General features: G+C 56.2%; 1 long non-coding RNA gene across 1 annotated transcript in view; it reads left to right on the plus strand.

The window, feature by feature from the left end:
* LOC140410421 (uncharacterized) overlaps positions 1-22,160 on the plus strand; it is a 46,527-nt gene extending 24,367 nt beyond the window's left edge. Inside the window, exon 3 of the long non-coding RNA XR_011940644.1 lies at positions 21,981-22,160. This is a non-coding gene — a long non-coding RNA (uncharacterized lncRNA). The remainder of the gene's footprint in view (positions 1-21,980) is intronic.
* The last annotated feature ends 3,230 nt before the right edge of the window (positions 22,161-25,390 follow it).

Consider the following 25,390-nt stretch of genomic DNA (forward strand, 5'->3'; position numbering starts at 1 on the left):
AGCTTCTCAGTGACGGAGCTTCTCAGTGACGGAGCTTCTCAGTGACGGAGCTTCTCGGTGACCGAGCTTCTCAGTGACGGAGCTTCTCAGTGACGGAGCTTCTCAGTGACGGAGCTTCTCAGTGACCGAGCTTCTCAGTGAGCGAGCTTCTCAGTGACGGAGCTTCTCAGTGACGGAGCTTCTCAGTGACGGAGCTTCTCAGTGACGGAGCGTCTCGGTGACGGAGCTTCTCGGTGACGGAGCTTCTCGGTGACGGAGCTTCTCGGTGACGGAGCTTCTCAGTGACGGAGCTTCTCAGTGACGGAGCTTCTCAGTGACGGAGCTTCTCAGTGACGGAGCTTCTCAGTGACCGAGCTTCTCAGTGACGGAGCTTCTCAGTGACGGAGCTTCTCAGTGACGGAGCTTCTCAGTGACGGAGCTTCTCGGTGACGGAGCGTCTCAGTGAAGGAGCTTCTCAGTGACGGAGCTTCTCAGTGACGGAGCTTCTCAGTGACGGAGCGTCTCGGTGACGGAGCTTCTCGGTGACGGAGCTTCTCGGTGACGGAGCTTCTCGGTGACGGAGCTTCTCAGTGACGGAGCTTCTCAGTGACGGAGCTTCTCGGTGACGGAGCTTCTCGGTGACGGAGCTTCTCAGTGACCGAGCTTCTCAGTGACGGAGCTTCTCAGTGACGGAGCTTCTCAGTGACGGAGCTTCTCAGTGACGGAGCTTCTCAGTGACGGAGCTTCTCAGTGACGGAGCTTCTCAGTGACGGAGCTTCTCAGTGACGGAGCTTCTCAGTGACGGAGCTTCTCAGTGACGGAGTTTCTCAGTGACGGAGCTTCTCAGTGACGGAGCTTCTCAGTGACGGAGTTTCTCAGTGACCGAGCTTCTCAGTGACCGAGCTTCTCAGTGACGGAGCTTCTCAGTGACGGAGCTTCTCAGTGACGGAGCTTCTCAGTGACGGAGCTTCTCAGTGACGGAGCTTCTCGGTGACGGAGCTTCTCGGTGACGGAGCTTCTCAGTGACGGAGCTTCTCAGTGACCGAGCTTCTCAGTGACCGAGCTTCTCAGTGACGGAACGTCTCAGTGACGGAGCTTCTCAGTGACGGAGCTTCTCAGTGACGGAGCTTCTCAGTGACGGAGCTTCTCAGTGACGGAGCTTCTCAGTGACGGAGCTTCTCAGTGACGGAGCTTCTCAGTGACGGAGCTTCTCAGTGACGGAGCTTCTCAGTGACGGAGCTTCTCGGTGACGGAGCTTCTCAGTGACGGAGCTTCTCAGTGACGGAGCTTCTCAGTGACGGAGCTTCTCAGTGACGGAGCTTCTCAGTGACCGAGCTTCTCAGTGACGGAGCTTCTCAGGGACGGAGCTTCTCAGTGACGGAGCTTCTCAGTGACGGAGCTTCTCAGTGACCGAGCTTCTCAGTGACGGAGCTTCTCAGTGACGGAGCTTCTCAGTGACGGAGCTTCTCAGTGACGGAGCTTCTCAGTGACGGAGCTTCTCAGTGACGGAGCTTCTCAGTGACGGAGCTTCTCAGTGACGGAGCTTCTCAGTGACGGAGCGTCTCAGTGACGGAGCTTCTCAGTGACGGAGCTTCTCAGTGACGGAGCTTCTCAGTGACGGAGCTTCTCAGTGACCGAGCTTCTCAGTGACGGAGCTTCTCAGTGACCGAGCTTCTCAGTGACGGAGCTTCTCAGTGACGGAGCTTCTCAGTGACGGAGCTTCTCAGTGACGGAGCTTCTCAGTGACGGAGCTTCTCAGTGACGGAGCTTCTCAGTGACGGAGCTTCTCAGTGACGGAGCGTCTCAGTGACCGAGCTTCTCAGTGACGGAGCTTCTCAGTGACGGAGCTTCTCAGTGACGGAGCTTCTCAGTGACGGAGCTTCTCAGTGACGGAGCTTCTCAGGGACGGAGCTTCTCAGTGACCGAGCTTCTCAGTGACCGAGCTTCTCAGTGACGGAGCTTCTCAGTGACGGAGCTTCTCAGTGACCGAGCTTCTCAGTGACGGAGCTTCTCAGGGACGGAGCTTCTCAGTGACCGAGCTTCCCAGTGACGGAGCTTCTCAGTGAGCGAGCTGCTCAGTGACCGAGCTTCTCAGTGACGGAGCTTCTCAGTGACCGAGCTTCTCAGTGACCGAGCTTCTCAGTGACGGAGCTTCTCAGTGAGCGAGCTTCTCAGTGACGGAGCTTCTCAGTGACGGAGCTTCTCAGTGACGGAGCTTCTCAGTGACGGAGCTTCTCAGTGACGGAGCTTCTCAGTGACGGAGCTTCTCAGTGACGGAGCTTCTCAGTGACGGAGCTTCTCGGTGACGGAGCTTCTCAGTGACCGAGCTTCTCAGTGACGGAGCTTCTCAGTGACGGAGCTTCTCAGTGACCGAGCTTCCCAGTGACGGAGCTTCCCAGTGACGGAGCTTCTCAGTGACGGAGCGTCTCAGTGACGGAGCTTCTCAGTGACGGAGCTTCTCAGTGACGGAGCTTCTCAGTGACGGAGCTTCTCAGTGACGGAGCTTCTCAGTGACGGAGCTTCTCAGTGACGGAGCTTCTCAGTGACGGAGCTTCTCAGTGACGGAGCTTCTCAGTGACCGAGCTTCTCAGTGACGGAGCTTCTCAGTGACCGAGCTTCTCAGTGACCGAGCTTCTCAGTGACGGAGCTTCTCAGTGACCGAGCTTCTCAGTGACGGAGCTTCTCAGTGACCGAGCTTCTCAGTGACCGAGCTTCTCAGTGACGGAGCTTCTCAGTGACGGAGCTTCTCAGTGACGGAGCGTCTCAGTGACGGAGCTTCTCAGTGACGGAGCTTCTCAGTGACGGAGCTTCTCAGTGACGGAGCTTCTCAGTGACCGAGCTTCTCAGTGACCGAGCTTCTCAGTGACCGAGCTTCTCAGTGACGGAGCTTCTCAGTGACCGAGCTTCTCAGTGACGGAGCTTCTCAGTGACCGAGCTTCCCAGTGACGGAGCTTCTCAGTGAGCGAGCTGCTCAGTGACCGAGCGTCTCAGTGACGGAGCTTCTCAGTGACGGAGCTTCTCAGTGACGGAGCTTCTCAGGGACGGAGCTGCTCAGTGACGGAGCTTCTCAGTGACGGAGCTTCTCAGTGACCGAGCTTCTCAGTGACGGAGCTTCTCAGTGACGGAGCTTCTCAGTGACGGAGCTTCTCAGTGACCGAGCTTCCCAGTGACGGAGCTTCTCAGTGACGGAGCTTCTCAGTGACGGAGCTTCTCAGGGACGGAGCTGCTCAGTGACGGAGCTTCTCAGTGACGGAGCTTCTCAGTGACGGAGCTTCTCAGTGACGGAGCTTCTCAGTGACGGAGGTTCTCAGTGACGGAGCTTCTCAGTGACGGAGCTTCTCAGTGACGGAGCTTCTCAGTGACGGAGCTTCTCAGTGACGGAGCTTCTCAGTGACGGAGCTTCTCAGTGACGGAGCTTCTCAGTGACGGAGCTTCTCAGTGACGGAGCTTCTCAGTGACGGAGCTTCTCAGTGACGGAGCTTCTCAGTGACCGAGCTTCTCAGTGACGGAGCTTCTCAGTGACGGAGCTTCTCAGTGACGGAGCTTCTCAGTGACGGAGCTTCTCGGTGACGGAGCTTCTCAGTGACGGAGCTTCTCAGTGACGGAGCTTCTCAGTGACCGAGCTTCTCAGTGACGGAGCTTCTCAGTGACGGAGCTTCTCAGTGACGGAGCTTCTCAGTGACGGAGCTTCTCAGTGACGGAGCTTCTCAGTGACGGAGCTTCTCAGTGACGGAGCTTCTCAGTGACGGAGCTTCTCAGTGACGGAGCTTCTCAGTGACCGAGCTTCTCAGTGACCGAGCTTCTCAGTGACGGAGCTGCTCAGTGACCGAGCTTCTCAGTGACCGAGCTTCTCAGTGACGGAGCTTCTCAGTGACGGAGCTTCTCAGTGACCGAGCTTCTCAGTGACGGAGCTTCTCAGTGACGGAGCTTCTCAGTGACCGAGCTTCTCAGTGACCGAGCTTCTCAGTGACGGAGCTTCTCAGTGACGGAGCTTCTCAGTGACGGAGCTTCTCAGTGACGGAGCTTCTCGGTGACGGAGCTTCTCAGTGACGGAGCTTCTCAGTGACGGAGCTTCTCAGTGAGCGAGCTTCTCAGTGACGGAGCTTCTCAGTGACGGAGCTTCTCAGTGACGGAGCTTCTCGGTGACGGAGCTTCTCAGTGACCGAGCTTCTCAGTGACGGAGCTTCTCAGTGACGGAGCTTCTCAGTGACGGAGCTTCTCAGTGAGCGAGCTTCTCAGTGACGGAGCTTCTCAGTGACGGAGCTTCTCAGTGACCGAGCTTCTCAGTGACGGAGCTTCTCAGTGACGGAGCGTCTCAGTGACGGAGCTTCTCAGTGACGGAGCTTCTCAGTGACGGAGCTTCTCAGTGACGGAGCTTCTCAGTGACGGAGCTTCTCGGTGACGGAGCTTCTCGGTGACCGAGCTTCTCAGTGACGGAGCGTCTCAGTGACGGAGCTTCTCAGTGACGGAGCTTCTCAGTGACGGAGCTTCTCAGTGACGGAGCTTCTCAGTGACGGAGCTTCTCAGTGACGGAGCTTCTCAGTGACGGAGCTTCTCAGTGACGGAGCTTCTCAGTGACCGAGCTTCTCAGTGACGGAGCTTCTCAGTGACGGAGCTTCTCAGTGACCGAGCTTCTCAGTGACCGAGCTTCTCAGTGACGGAGCTTCTCAGTGACGGAGCTTCTCAGTGACCGAGCTTCTCAGTGACGGAGCTTCTCAGTGACGGAGCTTCTCAGTGACGGAGCTTCTCAGTGACGGAGCTTCTCAGTGACGGAGTTTCTCAGTGACGGAGCTTCTCAGTGACGGAGCTTCTCAGTGACGGAGTTTCTCAGTGACGGAGCTTCTCGGTGACGGAGCTTCTCGGTGACGGAGCTTCTCGGTGACCGAGCTTCTCAGTGACGGAGCTTCTCAGTGACGGAGCGTCTCAGTGACGGAGCTTCTCAGTGACGGAGCGTCTCAGTGACGGAGCTTCTCAGTGACGGAGCTTCTCAGTGACGGAGCTTCTCAGTGACGGAGCTTCTCAGTGACGGAGCTTCTCAGGGACGGAGCTTCTCAGGGACGGAGCTTCTCAGTGACGGAGCTTCTCAGTGACGGAGCTTCTCAGTGACCGAGCTTCTCAGTGACGGAGCTTCTCAGTGACGGAGCTTCTCAGTGACGGAGCTTCTCAGTGACCGAGCGTCTCAGTGACGGAGCTTCTCAGTGACCGAGCTTCTCAGTGACCGAGCTTCTCAGTGACCGAGCTTCTCAGTGACCGTGCTTCTCAGTGACCGAGCTTCTCAGTGACGGAGCTTCTCAGTGAGCGAGCTTCTCAGTGACCGAGCTTCTCAGTGACGGAGCGTCTCAGTGACGGAGCTTCTCAGTGACGGAGCTTCTCAGTGACGGAGCTTCTCAGTGACGGAGCTTCTCAGTGACCGAGCTTCTCAGTGACCGAGCTTCTCAGTGACGGAGCTTCTCAGTGACCGAGCTTCTCAGTGACGGAGCTTCTCAGTGACCGAGCTTCTCAGTGACCGAGCTTCTCAGTGACGGAGCTTCTCAGTGACGGAGCTTCTCAGTGACGGAGCTTCTCAGTGACGGAGCTTCTCAGTGACGGAGCTTCTCGGTGACCGAGCTTCTCGGTGACCGAGCTTCTCGGTGACCGAGCTTCTCGGTGACCGAGCTTCTCAGTGACGGAGCTTCTCAGTGACCGAGCTTCTCAGTGACGGAGCGTCTCAGTGACGGAGCTTCTCAGTGACCGAGCTTCTCAGTGACGGAGCTTCTCAGTGACGGAGCTTCTCAGTGACCGAGCTTCTCAGTGACGGAGCGTCTCAGTGACGGAGCTTCTCAGTGACGGAGCTTCTCAGTGACCGAGCTTCTCAGTGACGGAGCTTCTCAGTGACGGAGCTGCTCAGTGACGGAGCTTCTCAGTGACGGAGTTTCTCAGTGACCGAGCTTCTCAGTGACCGAGCTTCTCAGTGACCGAGCTTCTCAGTGACGGAGCTTCTCAGTGACGGAGTTTCTCAGTGACCGAGCTTCTCAGTGACGGAGCTTCTCAGTGACGGAGCTTCTCAGTGACGGAGCTTCTCAGTGACGGAGCTTCTCAGTGACGGAGCTTCTCAGTGACCGAGCTTCTCAGTGACGGAGCTTCTCAGTGACGGAGCTTCTCAGTGACCGAGCTTCTCAGTGACGGAGCTTCTCAGTGACCGAGCTTCTCAGTGACGGAGCTTCTCAGTGACGGAGCTTCTCAGTGACGGAGCTTCTCAGTGACGGAGCTTCTCAGTGACGGAGCTTCTCAGTGACGGAGCTTCTCAGTGACGGAGCGTCTCAGTGACGGAGCGTCTCAGTGACGGAGCTTCTCAGTGACGGAGCTTCTCAGTGACGGAGCTTCTCAGTGACGGAGCTTCTCAGTGACGGAGCGTCTCAGTGACGGAGCTTCTCAGTGACGGAGCTTCTCAGTGACGGAGCGTCTCAGTGACGGAGCTTCTCAGTGACGGAGCTTCTCAGTGACGGAGCTTCTCAGTGACGGAGCTTCTCAGTGACGGAGCTTCTCAGTGACCGAGCTTCTCAGTGACGGAGTTTCTCAGTGACGGAGCTTCTCAGTGACGGAGCTTCTCAGTGACGGAGCTTCTCAGTGACCGAGCGTCTCAGTGACCGAGCTTCTCAGTGACGGAGCTTCTCAGTGACGGAGCTTCTCAGTGACGGAGCTTCTCAGTGACGGAGCTTCTCAGTGACGGAGCTTCTCAGTGACAGAGCTTCTCAGTGACGGAGCGTCTCAGTGACGGAGCTTCTCAGTGACCGAGCTTCTCAGTGACGGAGCTTCTCAGTGACGGAGCTTCTCAGTGACGGAGCTTCTCAGTGACGGAGCTTCTCAGTGACCGAGCGTCTCAGTGACCGAGCTTCTCAGTGACCGAGCTTCTCAGTGACGGAGTTTCTCAGTGACCGAGCTTCTCAGTGACGGAGCTTCTCAGTGACGGAGCTTCTCAGTGACGGAGCTTCTCAGTGACGGAGCTTCTCAGTGACCGAGCTTCTCAGTGACGGAGCTTCTCAGTGACGGAGCGTCTCAGTGACCGAGCTTCTCAGTGACGGAGCGTCTCGGTGACGGAGCTTCTCAGTGACGGAGCTTCTCAGTGACCGAGCGTCTCAGTGACGGAGCTTCTCAGTGACCGAGCTTCTCAGTGACGGAGCTTCTCAGTGACGGAGCTTCTCGGTGACGGAGCTTCTCGGTGACGGAGCTTCTCGGTGACGGAGCTTCTCAGTGACGGAGCTTCTCAGTGACGGAGCTTCTCAGTGACCGAGCTTCTCAGTGACGGAGCTTCTCAGTGACCGAGCTTCTCAGTGACGGAGCGTCTCGGTGACGGAGCTTCTCAGTGACGGAGCTTCTCAGTGACCGAGCGTCTCAGTGACGGAGCTTCTCAGTGACGGAGCTTCTCAGTGACCGAGCTTCTCAGTGACGGAGCTTCTCCGTGACGGAGCTTCTCGGTGACGGAGCTTCTCAGTGACGGAGCTTCTCAGTGACGGAGCTTCTCAGTGACGGAGCTTCTCAGTCACCGAGCTTCTCAGTGACGGAGCTTCTCAGTGACCGAGCTTCTCAGTGACGGAGCTTCTCAGTGACGGAGCTTCTCAGTGACCGAGCGTCTCAGTGACCGAGCTTCTCAGTGACCGAGCTTCTCAGTGACGGAGTTTCTCAGTGACCGAGCTTCTCAGTGACGGAGCTTCTCAGTGACGGAGCTTCTCAGTGACCGAGCTTCTCAGTGACGGAGCTTCTCAGTGACGGAGCGTCTCAGTGACGGAGCGTCTCAGTGACGGAGCTTCTCAGTGACGGAGCTTCTCGGTGACGGAGCTTCTCGGTGACGGAGCTTCTCGGTGACGGAGCTTCTCAGTGACGGAGCTTCTCGGTGACGGAGCTTCTCAGTGACGGAGCTTCTCAGTGACGGAGCTTCTCAGTGACGGAGCTTCTCAGTGACGGAGCTTCTCAGTGACGGAGCTTCACAGTGACGGAGCTTCTCAGTGACGGAGCTTCTCAGTGACGGAGCTTCTCGGTGACGGAGCTTCTCGGTGACGGAGCTTCTCGGTGACGGAGCTTCTCGGTGACGGAGCTTCTCAGTGACGGAGCTTCTCAGTGAGCGAGCTTCTCAGTGACCGAGCTTCTCAGTGACGGAGCTTCTCAGTGACCGAGCGTCTCAGTGACGGAGCTTCTCAGTGACCGAGCTTCTCAGTGACCGAGCTTCTCAGTGACGGAGCTTCTCAGTGACGGAGCTTCTCAGTGACGGAGCTTCTCAGTGACGGAGCTTCTCAGTGACGGAGCTTCTCAGTGACGGAGCTTCTCAGTGACGGAGCTTCTCAGTGACGGAGTTTCTCAGTGACGGAGCTTCTCAGTGACCGAGCTTCTCAGTGACGGAGCTTCTCAGTGACCGAGCGTCTCAGTGACGGAGCTTCTCAGTGACGGAGCTGCTCAGTGACGGAGCGTCTCAGTGACGGAGCTTCTCAGTGACGGAGCTTCTCAGTGACGGAGCTTCTCAGTGACGGAGCTTCTCAGTGACGGAGCTTCTCAGTGACGGAGCTTCTCAGTGAGCGAGCTTCTCAGTGACGGAGCTTCTCAGTGACGGAGCTTCTCAGTGACGGAGCTTCTCAGTGACGGAGCTTCTCAGTGACGGAGCTTCTCAGTGACGGAGCTTCTCAGTGACGGAGCTTCTCAGTGACCGAGCTTCTCAGTGACGGAGCTTCTCAGTGACGGAGCTTCTCAGTGACGGAGCTTCTCAGTGACGGAGCGTCTCAGTGACGGAGCTTCTCAGTGACGGAGCTTCTCAGTGACGGAGCTTCTCGGTGACGGAGCTTCTCGGTGACGGAGCTTCTCGGTGACGGAGCTTCTCGGTGACGGAGCTTCCCGGTGACGGAGCTTCCCAGTGACCGAGCTTCTCAGTGACGGAGCTTCTCAGTGACGGAGCGTCTCGGTGACGGAGCTTCTCGGTGACGGAGCTTCCCGGTGACGGAGCTTCTCAGTGACCGAGCTTCTCAGTGACCGAGCTTCTCGGTGACGGAGCTTCTCAGTGACGGAGCTTCTCAGTGACGGAGCTTCTCAGTGACGGAGCTTCTCAGTGACGGAGCTTCTCAGTGACGGAGCTTCTCAGTGACGGAGCTTCTCAGTGACGGAGCTTCTCAGTGACGGAGCTGCTCAGTGAGCGAGCTTCTCAGTGACGGAGCTTCTCGGTGACGGAGCTTCTCGGTGACGGAGCTTCTCAGTGACGGAGCTTCTCAGTGACCGAGCTTCTCAGTGACGGAGCTTCTCAGTGACGGAGCTTCTCAGTGACGGAGCTTCTCGGTGACGGAGCTTCTCAGTGACGGAGCTTCTCAGTGACCGAGCTTCTCAGTGACGGAGCTTCTCAGTGACGGAGCTTCTCAGTGACGGAGCTTCTCGGTGACGGAGCTTCTCAGTGACGGAGCTTCTCAGTGACGGAGCTTCTCAGTGACCGAGCTTCTCAGTGACGGAGCTTCTCAGTGACCGAGCTTCTCAGTGACGGAGCTTCTCAGTGACGGAGCTTCTCAGTGACGGAGCTTCTCAGTGACGGAGCTTCTCAGTGACGGAGCTTCTCAGTGACGGAGCTTCTCAGTGACCGAGCTTCTCAGTGACGGAGCTTCTCAGTGACGGAGCTTCTCAGTGACGGAGCTTCTCAGTGACGGAGCTTCTCAGTGACGGAGCTTCTCAGTGACGGAGCTTCTCAGTGACGGAGCTTCTCAGTGACGGAGCGTCTCAGTGACGGAGCTTCTCAGTGACGGAGCGTCTCAGTGACGGAGCTTCTCAGTGACGGAGCTTCTCAGTGACGGAGCTTCTCAGTGACCGAGCTTCTCAGTGACGGAGCTTCTCAGTGAGCGAGCTTCTCGGTGACCGAGCTTCTCGGTGACGGAGCTTCTCGGTGACGGAGCTTCTCAGTGACCGAGCTTCTCAGTGACCGAGCTTCTCAGTGACGGAGCTTCTCAGTGACGGAGCTTCTCAGTGACGGAGCTGCTCAGTGACGGAGCTTCTCAGTGACGGAGCTTCTCAGTGACGGAGCTTCTCAGTGACGGAGCTTCTCAGTGACCGAGCTTCTCAGTGACCGAGTTTCTCAGTGACCGAGCTTCTCAGTGACCGAGCTTCTCAGTGACCGAGCTTCTCAGTGACGGAGCTTCTCAGTGACCGAGCTTCTCAGTGACGGAGCTTCTCAGTGACCGAGCTTCTCAGTGACCGAGTTTCTCAGTGACCGAGCTTCTCAGTGACCGAGCGTCTCAGTGACCGAGCTTCTCAGTGACCGAGCTTCTCAGTGACGGAGCTTCTCAGTGACGGAGCTTCTCAGTGAGCGAGCTTCTCAGTGACGGAGCTGCTCAGTGACGGAGCTTCTCAGTGACGGAGCTGCTCAGTGACGGAGCTTCTCAGTGACGGAGCTTCTCAGTGACCGAGCATCTCAGTGACGGAGCTGCTCAGTGAGCGAGCTTCTCAGGGACGGAGCTTCTCAGTGACGGAGCTTCTCAGTGACGGAGCTTCTCAGTGACGGAGTTTCTCAGTGACCGAGCTTCTCAGTGACGGAGCTTCTCAGTGACGGAGCTTCTCAGTGACGGAGCTTCTCAGTGACCGAGCTTCTCAGTGACGGAGCTGCTCAGTGACGGAGCTTCTCAGTGACGGAGCATCTCAGTGACGGAGCTTCTCAGTGACCGAGCTTCTCAGTGACCGAGCTTCTCAGTGACGGAGCTTCTCAGTGACCGAGCTTCTCGGTGACGGAGCTTCTCAGTGACGGAGCTTCTCAGTGACGGAGCTTCTCAGTGACCGAGCTTCTCAGTGACGGAGCTTCTCAGTGACGGAGCTTCTCAGTGACGGAGCTGCTCAGTGAGCGAGCTTCTCAGGGACGGAGCTTCTCAGTGACGGAGCTTCTCAGTGACGGAGCTTCTCAGTGACGGAGCTTCTCAGTGACGGAGCTTCTCAGTGACCGAGCTTCTCAGTGACGGAGCTTCTCAGTGAGCGAGCTTCTCAGTGACCGAGCTTCTCAGTGACGGAGCTTCTCAGTGACGGAGCTTCTCAGTGACGGAGCTTCTCAGTGACGGAGCTTCTCAGTGACGGAGCTTCTCAGTGACGGAGCTTCTCAGTGACCGAGCTTCTCAGTGACGGAGCTTCTCAGTGACGGAGCTTCTCAGTGACCGAGCTTCTCAGTGACGGAGCTTCTCAGTGACGGAGCTTCTCAGTGACGGAGCTTCTCAGTGACCGAGCTTCTCAGTGACGGAGCTTCTCAGTGACGGAGCTTCTCAGTGACGGAGCTGCTCAGTGAGCGAGCTTCTCAGTGACGGAGCTTCTCAGTGACGGAGCTTCTCAGTGACGGAGCTTCTCAGTGACCGAGCTTCTCAGTGACCGAGCTTCTCAGTGACGGAGCTTCTCGGTGACGGAGCTTCTCGGTGACGGAGCTTCTCGGTGACGGAGCGTCTCGGTGACGGAGCTTCTCAGTGACGGAGCTTCTCAGTGACGGAGCTTCTCAGTGACGGAGCTTCTCAGTGACCGAGCTTCTCAGTGACGGAGCTTCTCAGTGACGGAGCTTCTCAGTGACCGAGCTTCTCAGTGACGGAGCTTCTCAGTGACGGAGCTTCTCAGTGACGGAGCTTCTCAGTGACCGAGCTTCTCAGTGACGGAGCTTCTCAGTGACGGAGCTTCTCAGTGACGGAGCTGCTCAGTGAGCGAGCTTCTCAGGGACGGAGCTTCTCAGTGACGGAGCTTCTCAGTGAGCGAGCTTCTCAGTGACGGAGCTTCTCAGTGACGGAGCTGCTCAGTGACGGAGCTTCTCAGTGACCGAGCGTCTCAGTGACGGAGCTTCTCAGTGACCGAGCTTCTCAGTGACGGAGCTTCTCAGTGACGGAGCTTCTCAGTGACGGAGCTTCTCAGTGACCGAGCTTCTCAGTGACCGAGCGTCTCAGTGACGGAGCTTCTCAGTGACCGAGCTTCTCAGTGACCGAGCTTCTCAGTGACGGAGCTTCTCAGTGACGGAGCTTCTCAGTGACGGAGCTTCTCAGTGACGGAGCTTCTCAGTGACGGAGCTTCTCAGTGACGGAGCTTCTCAGTGACGGAGCTTCTCAGTGACGGAGCTTCTCGGTGACGGAGCTTCTCGGTGACGGAGCTTCTCGGTGACGGAGCTTCTCGGTGACGGAGCTTCTCGGTGACGGAGCTTCTCGGTGACGGAGCTTCTCGGTGACGGAGCTTCTCGGTGACGGAGCTTCTCGGTGACGGAGCGTCTCGGTGACGGAGCTTCTCGGTGACGGAGCTTCTCGGTGACGGAGCTTCTCGGTGACGGAGCTTCTCGGTGACGGAGCTTCTCAGTGACGGAGCTTCTCGGTGACGGAGCTTCTCAGTGACGGAGTTTCTCAGTGACGGAGCTTCTCAGTGACGGAGCTTCTCAGTGACGGAGCTTCTCAGTGACGGAGCTTCTCAGTGACCGAGCTTCTCAGTGACGGAGCTTCTCAGTGACCGAGCTTCTCAGTGACCGAGCTTCTCAGTGACGGAGCTTCTCAGTGACCGAGCGTCTCAGTGACCGAGCTTCTCAGTGACCGAGCTTCTCAGTGACGGAGCTTCTCAGTGACGGAGCTTCTCAGTGACCGAGCTTCTCAGTGACCGAGCTTCTCAGTGACGGAGCTTCTCAGTGACCGAGCTTCTCAGTGACCGAGCTTCTCAGTGACGGAGCTTCTCAGTGACCGAGCGTCTCAGTGACGGAGCTTCTCAGGGACGGAGCTTCTCAGTGACGGAGCTTCTCAGTGACGGAGCTTCTCAGTGACGGAGCTTCTCAGTGACGGAGCTTCTCAGTGACGGAGCTTCTCAGTGACGGAGCTTCTCAGTGACGGAGCTTCTCAGTGACGGAGCTTCTCAGTGACCGAGCTTCTCAGTGACGGAGCTTCTCAGTGACGGAGCGTCTCAGTGACGGAGTTTCTCAGTGACGGAGCTTCTCAGTGACGGAGTTTCTCAGTGACCGAGCTTCTCAGTGACCGAGCTTCTCAGTGACGGAGCTTCTCAGTGACGGAGCTTCTCAGTGACGGAGCGTCTCAGTGACGGAGCTTCTCAGTGACCGAGCTTCTCAGTGACGGAGCTTCTCAGTGACCGAGCTTCTCAGTGACGGAGCTTCTCAGTGACGGAGCTTCTCAGTGACGGAGCTTCTCAGTGACGGAGCTTCTCAGTGACGGAGCTTCTCAGTGACGGAGCTTCTCAGTGACGGAGCTTCTCAGTGACGGAGCTTCTCAGTGACGGAGCTTCTCAGTGACGGAGCTTCTCAGTGACCGAGCTTCTCAGTGACGGAGCTTCTCAGTGACCGAGCTTCTCAGTGACGGAGCTTCTCAGTGACGGAGCTTCTCAGTGACGGAGCTTCTCAGTGACCGAGCTTCTCAGTGACCGAGCTTCTCAGTGACCGAGCTTCTCAGTGACGGAGCTTCTCAGTGACGGAGCTTCTCAGTGACGGAGCTTCTCAGTGACGGAGCGTCTCAGTGACCGAGCTTCTCAGTGACGGAGCTTCTCAGTGACGGAGCTTCTCAGTGACGGAGCGTCTCAGTGACCGAGCTTCTCAGTGACCGAGCTTCTCAGTGACCGAGCTTCTCAGTGACGGAGCTTCTCAGTGACGGAGCTTCTCAGTGACGGAGCTTCTCAGTGACGGAGCGTCTCAGTGACGGAGCTTCTCAGTGACGGAGCTTCTCAGTGACCGAGCTTCTCAGTGACGGAGCTTCTCAGTGACGGAGCTTCCCAGTGACGGAGCTTCTCAGTGACGGAGCTTCTCAGTGACCGAGCGTCTCAGTGACGGAGCTTCTCAGTGACGGAGCTTCTCAGTGACGGAGCTTCTCAGTGACGGAGCTTCTCAGTGACGGAGCTTCTCAGTGACGGAGCTTCTCAGTGACGGAGTTTCTCAGTGACGGAGCGTCTCAGTGACCGAGCTTCTCAGTGAGCGAGCTTCTCAGTGACCGAGCTTCTCAGTGAGCGAGCTTCTCAGTGACCGAGCTTCTCAGTGACGGAGCTTCTCAGTGACGGAGCTTCTCAGTGACGGAGCTTCTCAGTGACCGAGCTTCTCAGTGACGGAGCTTCTCAGTGACGGAGCTTCTCAGTGACGGAGCTTCTCAGTGACGGAGCTTCTCAGTGACGGAGCGTCTCAGTGACGGAGCTTCTCAGTGACGGAGCGTCTCAGTGACGGAGCTTCTCAGGGACGGAGCTTCTCAGTGACCGAGCTTCTCAGTGACGGAGCTTCTCAGTGACGGAGCTTCTCAGTGACCGAGCTTCTCAGTGACGGAGCGTCTCAGTGACGGAGCTTCTCAGTGACGGAGCTTCTCAGTGACCGAGCTTCTCAGTGACGGAGCTTCTCAGTGACGGAGCTTCTCAGTGACCGAGCTTCTCAGTGACCGAGCTTCTCAGTGACCGAGCTTCTCAGTGACGGAGCTTCTCAGTGACGGAGCTTCTCAGTGACGGAGCTTCTCAGTGACCGAGCTTCTCAGTGACGGAGCGTCTCCGTGACGGAGCTTCTCGGTGACCGAGCTTCTCGGTGACGGAGCTTCTCGGTGACGGAGCTTCTCGGTGACGGAGCTTCTCGGTGACGGAGCTTCTCGGTGACGGAGCTTCTCGGTGACGGAGCTTCTCGGTGACGGAGCTTCTCGGTGACGGAGCTTCTCGGTGACGGAGCTTCCCGGTGACGGAGCTTCGCGGTGACGGAGCTTCTCGGTGACGGAGCTTCTCGGTGACCGAGCTTCTCAGTGACCGAGCTTCTCAGTGACGGAGCTTCTCAGTGACGGAGCTTCTCAGTGACGGAGCTTCTCAGTGACGGAGCTTCTCAGTGACGGAGCTTCTCAGTGACCGAGCTTCTCAGTGACGGAGCTTCTCAGTGACCGAGCTTCTCAGTGACGGAGCGTCTCAGTGACGGAGCTTCTCAGTGACGGAGCTTCTCAGTGACGGAGCTTCTCAGTGACGGAGCTTCTCAGTGACGGAGCTTCTCAGTGACGGAGCTTCTCAGTGACGGAGCTTCTCAGTGACGGAGCTTCTCAGTGACCGAGCTTCCCAGTGACGGAGCTTCCCAGTGACGGAGCTTCCCAGTGACCGAGCTTCTCAGTGACGGAGCTTCTCAGTGACGGAGCTTCTCAGTGACCGAGCTTCTCAGTGACGGAGCTTCTCAGTGACGGAGCTTCTCAGTGACGGAGCTTCTCAGTGACGGAGCTTCTCAGTGACGGAGCTTCTCAGTGACGGAGCTTCTCAGTGACCGAGCTTCTCAGTGACGGAGCTTCTCAGTGACCGAGCTTCTCAGTGACCGAGCGTCTCAGTGACGGAGCGTCTCAGTGACGGAGCTTCTCAGTGACGGAGCGTCTCAGTGACCGAGCTTCTCAGTGACGGAGCTTCTCAGTGACGGAGCTTCTCAGTGACGGAGCTTCTCAGTGACGGAGCTTCTCAGTGACGGAGCTTCTCAGTGACCGAGCTTCTCGGTGACCGAGCTTCTCGGTGACCGAGCTTCTCGGTGACGGAGCTTCTCAGTGACCGAGCGTCTCAGTGACGGAGCTTCTCAGTGACGGAGCTTCTCAGTGACGGAGCTTCTCAGTGACCGAGCTTCTCGGTGACGGAGCTTCGCGTAAAGGAGCTTCTCGGTGACGGAGCTTCTCAGTGACGGAGCTTCTCAGTGACGGAGCTTCTCAGTGACGGAGCTTCTCAGTGACGGAGCTTCTCAGTGACCGAGCTTCTCAGTGACGGAGCTTCTCAGTGACGGAGCTTCTCAGTGACCGAGCTTCTCAGTGACGGAGCTTCTCGGTGACGGAGCTTCTCGGTGACGGAGCGTCTCAGTGACCGAGCTTCTCAGTGACGGAGCTTCTCAGTGACGGAGCTTCTCAGTGACCGAGCTTCTCAGTGACGGAGCTTCTCGGTGACGGAGCTTCTCGGTGACGGAGCTTCTCAGTGACCGAGCTTCTCAGTGACGGAGCTTCTCAGTGACCGAGCTTCTCAGTGACCGAGCTTCTCAGTGACGGAGCTTCTCAGTGACGGAGCTTCTCAGTGACGGAGCGTCTCAGTGACGGAGCTTCTCAGTGACGGAGCTTCTCAGTGACGGAGCTTCTCAGTGACCGAGCTTCTCAGTGACGGAGCTTCTCAGTGACGGAGCTTCTCAGTGACCGAGCGTCTCAGTGACGGAGCTTCTCAGTGACGGAGCGTCTCAGTGACGGAGCTTCTCAGTGACGGAGCTTCTCAGTGACGGAGCTTCTCAGTGACCGAGCTTCTCAGTGACGGAGCTTCTCAGTGACGGAGCTTCTCAGTGACGGAGCGTCTCAGTGACGGAGCTTCTCAGTGACGGAGCGTCTCAGTGACGGAGCTTCTCAGTGACGGAGCTTCTCAGTGACGGAGCTTCTCAGTGACGGAGCTTCTCAGTGACGGAGCTTCTCAGTGACCGAGCTTCTCAGTGACCGAGCTTCTCGGTGACGGAGCTTCTCGGTGACGGAGCGTCTCAGTGACGGAGCTTCTCAGTGACGGAGCTTCTCAGTGACGGAGCTTCTCGGTGACGGAGCTTCTCGGTGACGGAGCTTCTCGGTGACGGAGCTTCTCGGTGACGGAGCTTCCCGGTGACGGAGCTTCGCGGTGACGGAGCTTCTCAGTGACGGAGCTTCTCAGTGACGGAGCTTCTCAGTGACCGAGCTTCTCAGTGACGGAGCTTCTCAGTGACGGAGCTTCTCAGTGACGGAGCTTCTCAGTGACGGAGCTTCTCAGTGACGGAGCTTCTCAGTGACGGAGCTTCTCAGTGACGGAGCTTCTCAGTGACGGAGCTTCTCAGTGACGGAGCTTCTCAGTGACGGAGCTTCTCAGTGACGGAGCTTCTCAGTGACGGAGCTTCTCGGTGACGGAGCTTCTCAGTGACGGAGCTTCTCAGTGACGGAGCTTCTCAGTGACCGAGCTTCTCAGTGACGGAGCTTCTCGGTGACGGAGCGTCTCAGTGACCGAGCTTCTCAGTGACGGAGCTTCTCAGTGACGGAGCTTCTCAGTGACGGAGTTTCTCAGTGACGGAGCTTCTCAGTGACGGAGCTTCTCAGTGACGGAGCTTCTCAGTGACGGAGCTTCTCAGTGACGGAGCTTCTCAGTGACGGAGCTTCTCGGTGACGGAGCTTCTCGGTGACGGAGCTTCTCGGTGACGGAGCTTCTCGGTGACGGAGCTTCCCGGTGACGGAGCTTCGCGGTGACGGAGCTTCTCAGTGACGGAGCTTCTCAGTGACGGAGCTTCTCAGTGACGGAGCTTCTCAGTGACGGAGCTTCTCAGTGACGGAGCTTCTCAGTGACGGAGCTTCTCAGTGACGGAGCTTCTCAGTGACGGAGCTTCTCAGTGACCGAGCGTCTCAGTGACCGAGCTTCTCAGTGACGGAGCTTCTCAGTGACGGAGCTTCTCAGTGACCGAGCTTCTCAGTGACGGAGCTTCTCAGTGACGGAGCTTCCCAGTGACCGAGCTTCTCAGTGACGGAGCGTCTCAGTGACCGAGCTTCTCAGTGACGGAGCTTCTCAGTGACGGAGCTTCTCAGTGACGGAGCTTCTCAGTGACGGAGCTTCTCAGTGACGGAGCTTCTCGGTGACGGAGCTTCTCAGTGAGCGAGCTTCTCAGTGACGGAGCTTCCCAGTGACCGAGCTTCCCAGTGACGGAGCTTCCCAGTGACGGAGCTTCCCAGTGACCGAGCTTCTCAGTGACGGAGCGTCTCAGTGACCGAGCTTCTCAGTGACGGAGCTTCTCAGTGACGGAGCTTCTCAGTGACGGAGCTTCTCAGTGACCGAGCTTCTCAGTGACGGAGCTTCTCAGTGACGGAGCTTCTCAGTGACGGAGCTTCTCAGTGACGGAGCTTCTCAGTGACGGAGCTTCTCAGTGACGGAGCTTCTCAGTGACCGAGCTTCTCAGTGACCGAGCTTCTCAGTGACGGAGCGTCTCAGTGACGGAGCGTCTCAGTGACGGAGCGTCTCAGTGACGGAGCTTCTCAGTGACGGAGCTTCTCGGTGACGGAGCTTCTCAGTGACCGAGCTTCTCAGTGACGGAGCTTCTCAGTGACGGAGCTTCTCAGTGACCGAGCTTCTCAGTGACGGAGCGTCTCAGTGACGGAGCTTCTCAGTGACGGAGCTTCTCAGTCACGGAGCTTCTCAGTGACGGAGCTTCTCAGTGACGGAGCTTCTCAGTGACGGAGCTTCTCAGTGACGGAGCTTCTCAGTGACCGAGCGTCTCAGTGACGGAGCTTCTCGGTGACGGAGCTTCTCGGTGACGGAGCTTCTCGGTGACGGAGCTTCTCGGTGACGGAGCTTCTCAGTGACGGAGCTTCTCAGTGACGGAGCTTCTCAGTGACCGAGCTTCTCAGTGACGGAGCTTCTCAGTGACGGAGCTTCTCAGTGACGGAGCTTCTCAGTGACGGAGCTGCTCAGTGACGGAGCTTCTCAGTGACGGAGCTTCTCAGTGACGGAGCTTCTCAGTGACCGAGCTTCTCAGTGACCGAGCGTCTCAGTGACGGAGCTTCTCAGTGACCGAGCTTCTCAGTGACGGAGCTGCTCAGTGACCGAGCGTCTCAGTGACGGAACGTCTCAGTGACGGAGCTTCTCAGTGACCGAGCTTCTCAGTGACGGAACGTCTCAGTGACGGAGCTTCTCAGTGACGGAGCTTCTCAGTGACGGAGCTTCTCAGTGACGGAGCTTCTCAGTGACGGAGCTTCTCAGTGACGGAGCTTCTCAGTGACGGAGCTTCTCGGTGACCGAGCTTCTCAGTGACGGAGCTTCTCAGTGACCGAGCGTCTCAGTGACGGAGCTTCTCGGTGACGGAGCTTCTCGGTGACGGAGCTTCTCGGTGACGGAGCTTCTCGGTGACGGAGCTTCTCAGTGACGGAGCTTCTCAGTGACGGAGCTTCTCAGTGACCGAGCTTCTCAGTGACGGAGCTTCTCAGTGACGGAGCTTCTCAGTGACGGAGCTTCTCAGTGACGGAGCTGCTCAGTGACGGAGCTTCTCAGTGACGGAGCTTCTCAGTGACGGAGCTTCTCAGTGACCGAGCTTCTCAGTGACCGAGCGTCTCAGTGACGGAGCTTCTCAGTGACCGAGCTTCTCAGTGACGGAGCTGCTCAGTGACCGAGCTTCTCAGTGACGGAGCTTCTCAGTGACGGAGCTTCTCAGTGACGGAGCTTCTCAGTGACGGAGCTTCTCAGTGACGGAGCTTCTCAGTGACGGAGCTTCTCAGTGACCGAGCTTCTCAGTGACCGAGCTTCTCAGTGACGGAGCTTCTCAGTGACGGAGCTTCTCAGTGACGGAGCTTCTCAGTGACGGAGCTTCTCAGTGACGGAGCTTCTCAGTGACGGAGCTTCTCAGTGACGGAGCTTCTCAGTGACCGAGCTTCTCAGTGACGGAGCTTCTCAGTGACGGAGCGTCTCAGTGACGGAGCTTCTCAGTGACGGAGCTTCTCAGTGACGGAGCTTCTCAGTGACCGAGCTTCTCAGTGACGGAGCTTCTCAGTGACGGAGCTTCTCAGTGACGGAGCTTCTCAGTGACGGAGCTTCTCAGTGACGGAGCTTCTCAGTGACGGAGCTTCTCAGTGACGGAGCGTCTCAGTGACGGAGCTTCTCAGTGACGGAGCGTCTCAGTGACGGAGCTTCTCAGTGACGGAGCTTCTCAGTGACGGAGCTTCTCAGTGACCGAGCTTCTCAGGGACGGAGCTTCTCAGTGACCGAGCTTCTCAGTGACCGAGCTTCTCAGTGACCGAGCTTCTCAGTGACGGAGCTTCTCAGTGACGGAGCTTCTCAGTGACGGAGCTTCTCAGTGACCGAGCTTCTCAGTGACGGAGCTGCTCAGTGACCGAGCTTCTCAGTGACCGAGCTTCTCAGTGACGGAGCCACTACTGCTGTCAGAATAACCGGTCCGTCATTCTCCCATTTTTCTCTCCCTCCCTTTGTAAATAGTGGGGTTATATTCGCCACACTCCAATCTGTAGGAACTGCTCCAAAATTCTGGAAGATGCCTCCCACTGCATCCAATATTTCCAGGGGCACTTCCTTCAATACTCTAGGATGTAGATTATCAGGCCCTGGTGATTTATTAGCCTTTCACCGCATTAATTTTCCCAGCACCATTTCCTTCAATTCCGCCCTCCCACTAGGCCCTTTGTTCCCTAACATTTCTGGGAGGTTATTTGTGCCCTCGTTTGTGAAGACAGAACCAAAGTATGTGTTCAATTCTTCTGCCATTTCTTTGTTCCTCTTTATCATTTCCCTGGCTTCTGATTGTAAGGGACATTTGTCTTTACTAATTCTTTGTCTTCACACATTTATAGAAGCTTTCACGGTCAGTTTCTATCTTCCCTGCAATTTTACTCGTGCTCTATTTTCCCTCTTCATCAATATTTTTTCTCTCCCTCCCTTTTTAAATAGTGGGGTTATTAATTGCGGAATGCTCTCAATCCTGGGCTTGCTGCTCTTTATGGTAATTTTATATCATCTTTGGATTTAATATTATCACTAATTTCTTTGGTAAGGTGTGGTTGAGCCACCTTTCTTCTTTTATTTCCGCGCCTGACAGGAATGAATAATTATTGTAATTCATGCACACGTTCTTTAAATATCAACCAATGGCTATCCACTGTCAACCCCTTCAGAAGGTTTCCCCAATCTATCCTCGCCAATATGCACCTCATAGTTCCCTTTATTTAGATTCAGGACCCCAGTTTTGGAATCAACAATTTTATTCTCCATTTTGATGAGCAATATCATATCATGGTCACTCTTCCCCAAGGAAAACAAGATTGTTAATCAATCCTTTCTCATTGCATAGCACCCAGTCCAGAATAGCCTGTTCTCTGGTTGGTTCCTCAACTGGACTAAAGAGAACATCATATACTCAATCCAGGAACTGCTCCTCCACTATACCATAGCTAGCTTGGTTAGTCCAGTCTGTGTGTAAATTAAAGTCATCCTTGATTACAGTTGTCCCCTTATTGCATGCATCTCTGATTTATTGTTTATACCATCTCTTATATCGCCTCTACTGTTTGGTGGCTCATAGACAACCCCCAACAAGGTTTTCTGCCCCTTGGTGTTTCTTATCTCCATCCATACAGATTCCACATCATGACTTTCTGAGCTGATATCCTTCCTCACTATTGCATTGATTCCCTCTTTCACTACCAACGCTACCCCACCTCCTTTCCCTTTTTGTCTGTCCTTCCGAAATAATGAAAACCTCCGGATGTTCAGCTCCCATCCTTGGTAACCCTGCCGACAAGTCTCCGTAATTGCAACGATGCCAGAACCGTTTATATCTGTTTGCGCAGTTAATTCACCTACCTTATTGCGAATGCTTGGCGCATTGAGTCACAAAGGGCTGGATTCACCGATTTTCAGGCTATGTCCTGATGCCGGCGTGGGAATGGTGGTGTTTTACGACCGAAATATTGGCGCAAAACGGCCACTGATCCTCCGTTTGGTGGGGGGCTAGCAGGCAGGCAACATAGAGCACCCGGCACTAGCTGCCGATACGGCCGGAGGATTGCTGGGTCCGTGGCCGTGCCTTGCAACATGGCGCCAAATAGTGCCCCCACTTTGGTCAGCTCGCGACCCCCGGACCACCCCCTAACAGTGCCCCCAGCCCATGCCAAAGCCCCCCCTGCCCGCGGATCGGCTCTCCCCCGACTGTGGCGATTGAGTCCACAGCCGCCACTCCCAGTTCCCGACAATAGCATGAGAGACCCACGGTGTCGGGAACCCGTCCGGTCGGGGGCAGAGCACCTGGGGGGAGGGCCTCGGGTAACGTCCTGAGGCCGTCTGTATGGCGTGTGGCATACTCTTAGTGTACGCTGCTGTGGACGGGGCGGAGCATCGCAAAAGCGGCGCCGCCCCCGATTTCGGCGCCAACGTTGATTCTCCGGCCGATCGCCGAACGCGATTCCAGCATTGGCGACGGGAGAATCCCGCCCAAAGCCTTTAGACTTGCCTTTTTAACCGTGTTAGTCACCTTCGCTTTATTTTGCATTACTCTCTTGTGAAAATTTTACCACATTAAATAAATGCTGGTTGTTGTTTGACAGGTGACGTGCGCGGGAAATCTTCTTCGCAAACCTCATCCGGGCTAGGAGGAGAGGGAATGAAGAATGAAGAACGTTCTGGCGATAATTTCACTCCAACATGGGCACCATCAGACAAATAGAACGGGTTTTACAAACCTTTTGGCAAGGCTGCTGTCCCTTGAAATAATTGTTGTAACAAGACACTGAAACGAATTAAATATTAAAAAAGTAACCTTATCTGCTGCAAAGCCTAAATTGTTAAATTTGTTTTCACATTTAACCGAGTCAGGTCATGATTGATCAGGAACCTGCTCTCATTTATTGGTGCTGTTGTTTGCTTTTATTTCTTGCGCACTTCCCCAGTCAGTAAATCTTTTTATTTTGCCGTTAGCTTCCCCTGATCGTTGCTCCTTTCTCTTCAGTAACAAGGATCTCAGGTTTCCAGGTGGGTGTCAGCTTTGAAGGGGCCGGCTCAGGAATCAGATCAGGATGGGCAAAAAATGCTGGCTGAGCCAGCGAAGGCCGCATCCCGTAAAAATGAATATTCAAACACAACACCCTACCTTAGGTCACAACAAAAGCTTTGCATTTATGCAGAGCCTTTAATGTATAAAACACATCCCAGGACAGGAGCTACGGCAAACAATATTTGACACTGAGCCACGAAGGAGTTAATTGTACAGCTGGGCAAAAGGAGAGGCGAGGCGGGGAGGTTTAGGGAGAACATTCCAGAGCTTAGGGCCCAGACAACGTAAGAACATAAGAACTAAGAGCAGGACTAGCCAATTCAGCCCCTTGAGCCCACTCCACAATTCAATACGATCATGGTTGATCTCATCTTAGCCTCACCTCTATTCTCCTGTCCACTCCCTATTGTGGTAAACACCACTGGTCACACACTACGTGTATTACGGTACTGCCACTGTACTACAGTTAACACAGTAAATCCCAGCCTGCTGGCTCCTCCCAGCAGGCGCTGTATAAAAGTGTATGCTCTCCTGCACTGCCTCCATTCTGGTTCCAGCTGCAGGAGGCTCAACATCTATGGAATAAAGCCTCAATAGTTTCAGCATTTTCATCTCGTGGTCGTTGATGGTACATCAATTTATTGCACTAGAATTTTAGAGATGAATGTCTTAATCAAGCCTGATCACCTGGAGCTGAACCCTCACGCAGCCGACGCCACAGCCACCGTCGAGCACTGGCTAGCCTGCTTTGAAGGATACCTCGGAGCATCCACAGAAGCCCTCTCAGACCAGCAGAAGCTCCAGATCCTCTACGCACGGGTGAGCCCACAAGTTTTTCCCCTCATTCGGGACACTCCCACCTACACGGAAGCGATGGCGCTACTAAAAGGACAGTACATCAGGACTGTGAATCAAGTGTTCGCCAGGCACCTCCTGGCCACGAGACGGCAACTCCCGGGGGAGTCTCAGGACGATTTCTTGCGTGCTCTGCGGATGCTTGGGAGGAACTCTAATTGCCAGGTGGTGTCGGCAGTCCAACACACGGAGCTGCTGATCAGAGACGCCTATGTCACGGCATTAAGTCTAATTATGTTCACCAGCGGTTATTGGAAGGGGGTACGCTCGACCTTGCAGAGACTGTGCAGCTTGCCAATTCCCTAGAAGTGGCCTCCTGTAACCTGGAGGCCTACACCCCCGACCGTGCCGCACCCCCGTTGTCGTCATTGGCCCCACCATCATCCGACCCGGGTACACCGCAAGCCTGCGCCGCGCGGCAGCCAGCCAACTCTGGAGGGCCCAAATGCTATTTTTGTGGCCAGAGCAAACACCCCAGGCAGCGCAGCCCAGCGAGGAGCGCGACCTGCAACGGGTGTGGCAAGAAGGGCCACTTGGTCTCCGTTTGCCAGGCCCGATTGGTCGCGGCCGTTTCCAGGCCCAGCACCGCTACACCTCCCACGTGCGGCCCGTGGATGCCGCCATCTTTGGCGCCATCTTGGACCGTGCCTCCGGACCCCTGCGCGTCTGGCCATTCGCAGGCCGCCGATGCCACCGCCACCGCCGATCAGCCCAACAACTCCCAACATCTTCCGCAGCTCGTCTCCATCACCCTCGATCAGTCTCGGCCCCGCAACCTCGCGACCGCTACGACAACTGTAAGGATCAACGGGCACGAGATGACCTGCCTCTTCGACTCCGGGAGCACAGAGAGCTTCATCCACCCTACTACGGTAAGGCGCTGCTCCCTCCCGGTACACCCCGTTACCCAGAAAATCTCCCTGGCCTCCGGATCCCATTCCGTACAGATCCGGGGGTACTGCGTCACGACCTTCTCGGTACAGGGCGTAGAGTTCAGCAACTTCAGGCTCTACGTCCTCCCCCATCTCTGCGCTGCCCTGTTACTAGGTCTCAATTTTCAGTGCCACCTCCAAAGCCTTACTTTGAAATTCGGCGGACCCCTGCCCCCCCCCCTCACCGTCTTTGCCCTCACGACCCTTAAGGTCGATCCGCCCTCACTTTTCGCAAACCTCACCCCGGACTGTAAACCCATCGCCACGAGGAGCAGACGGTACAGTGCACAGAACAGGACCTTTATCAGGTCGGAGGTCCAACGGCTTCTGCGGGAGGGGATCATTGAGGCCAGTAACAGCCCCTGGAGAGCTCAAGTAGTGGTGGTGAAGACTGGGGAGAAACACCGGGTGGTCATCGACTACAGTCAGACCATCAACCGGTACATGCAGCTCGATGCGTACCCCCTCCCCCGCATATCTGACATGGGCAATCAGATTGCGCAGTATCGAGTCTTCTCCACAGTTGACTTGAAGTCCGCCTACCACCAGCTCCCCATCCGCCCGGAGGACAGCCAATACATTGCGATCGAAGCAGATGGCCGCCTCTATCACTTCCTGAGAGTTCCCTTCGGCATCACCAATGAGGTCTCGGTCTTCCAGCGAGGGATGGACCGAATGGTTGACCAATACGGGCTGCGGGCCACGTTCCCGTACCTAGGTAATGTCACCATCTGCGGCCACGACCAGCAGGACCACGAACCGAATCTCCAGAAATTCCTCCATACCGCTAAACTCCTTAACCTCACCTACAATATGGAGAAATGTGTTTTCCGCACCAACCGCTTTGCCATTCTTGGCTGCATTGTGGAAAATGGAGTCCTAGGGCCCGACTCCGACCGCATGTGCCCCCCTCCTGGAACTCCCCCTCCCCCGCTGCCCCAAGGCCCTGAAACGATGCCTGGGGTTCTTCTCATATTATGCCCACTGAGGAGATTCACTCTCCTCACTGACCAACGGTCGGTTGCCTTCATGTTTAGCAATACACAGCGGGGTAAGATCAAGAACGACAAGATCTTGAGGTGGAGGATCGAGCTCTCCACCTATAACTATAAGATCTTGTATCGCCCGGGGAAGTTCAATGAGCCCCCAGATGCCCTATCCCGCGGTACATGTGCCA

This window comes from Scyliorhinus torazame, chromosome 4 (genome assembly GCF_047496885.1).
Source record: "Scyliorhinus torazame isolate Kashiwa2021f chromosome 4, sScyTor2.1, whole genome shotgun sequence".
NCBI classification, from domain to species: Eukaryota; Metazoa; Chordata; class Chondrichthyes; order Carcharhiniformes; family Scyliorhinidae; genus Scyliorhinus; species Scyliorhinus torazame.